The sequence below is a fragment of the Hippocampus comes genome, unplaced genomic scaffold, assembly GCF_001891065.2.
Source record: "Hippocampus comes isolate QL1 unplaced genomic scaffold, H_comes_QL1_v1.1 scaffold245, whole genome shotgun sequence".
NCBI classification, from domain to species: Eukaryota; Metazoa; Chordata; class Actinopteri; order Syngnathiformes; family Syngnathidae; genus Hippocampus; species Hippocampus comes.
Window position 1 is genome coordinate 65,995 of NW_017805834.1, and position 465 is coordinate 66,459.

Here is a 465-nt window from a genome sequence, read left to right on the forward strand (position 1 = left end):
AGGTGGCCAAAGGAAGAGATTCAGACCACGAATGTTAAGACCCGAAAGCTCCTAACCATGCATGGAGGGTTCCATCCCAAATCCAGCACCTTGAGACTGTACGCAAGCCGAAAGGAAGGAGGCTGGGGACTGGTGAGTGGGAGAGCCACTGTCCAGAATGAAACATCCAAGCTCCATAAATATACATCAAGGAGAAGGCTCCAACGGATGACGTACTCAGAGAATGCCTCAGACAATGGGGAACAGAGGAGGAGGTGCTGGAAGAGGGGCCATCATGGGAGGACAAGCCCCTACACGGGATGTACCACCGGACCATAACTGAAGTGGCTGATCTCAAGAAGTCCAATCAGTGGCTAAAGAGGGCTGGCCCGAAGGACAGCACAGAGGCACTCATCCTGGCTGCACAGGAGCAGGCCCTGAGCACCAGAGCCATTGAGGCCCAGATATACCACACCAGACAAGACC

The 465-nt window shown here is 54.2% G+C and overlaps 1 protein-coding gene across 1 annotated transcript in view; it reads right to left on the reverse strand.

Moving 5' to 3' along the window:
• itpr3 (inositol 1,4,5-trisphosphate receptor, type 3) overlaps nt 1–465 on the reverse strand; it is a 191,920-nt gene that overhangs the window by 18,372 nt on the left and 173,083 nt on the right. The window lies entirely within an intron of this gene.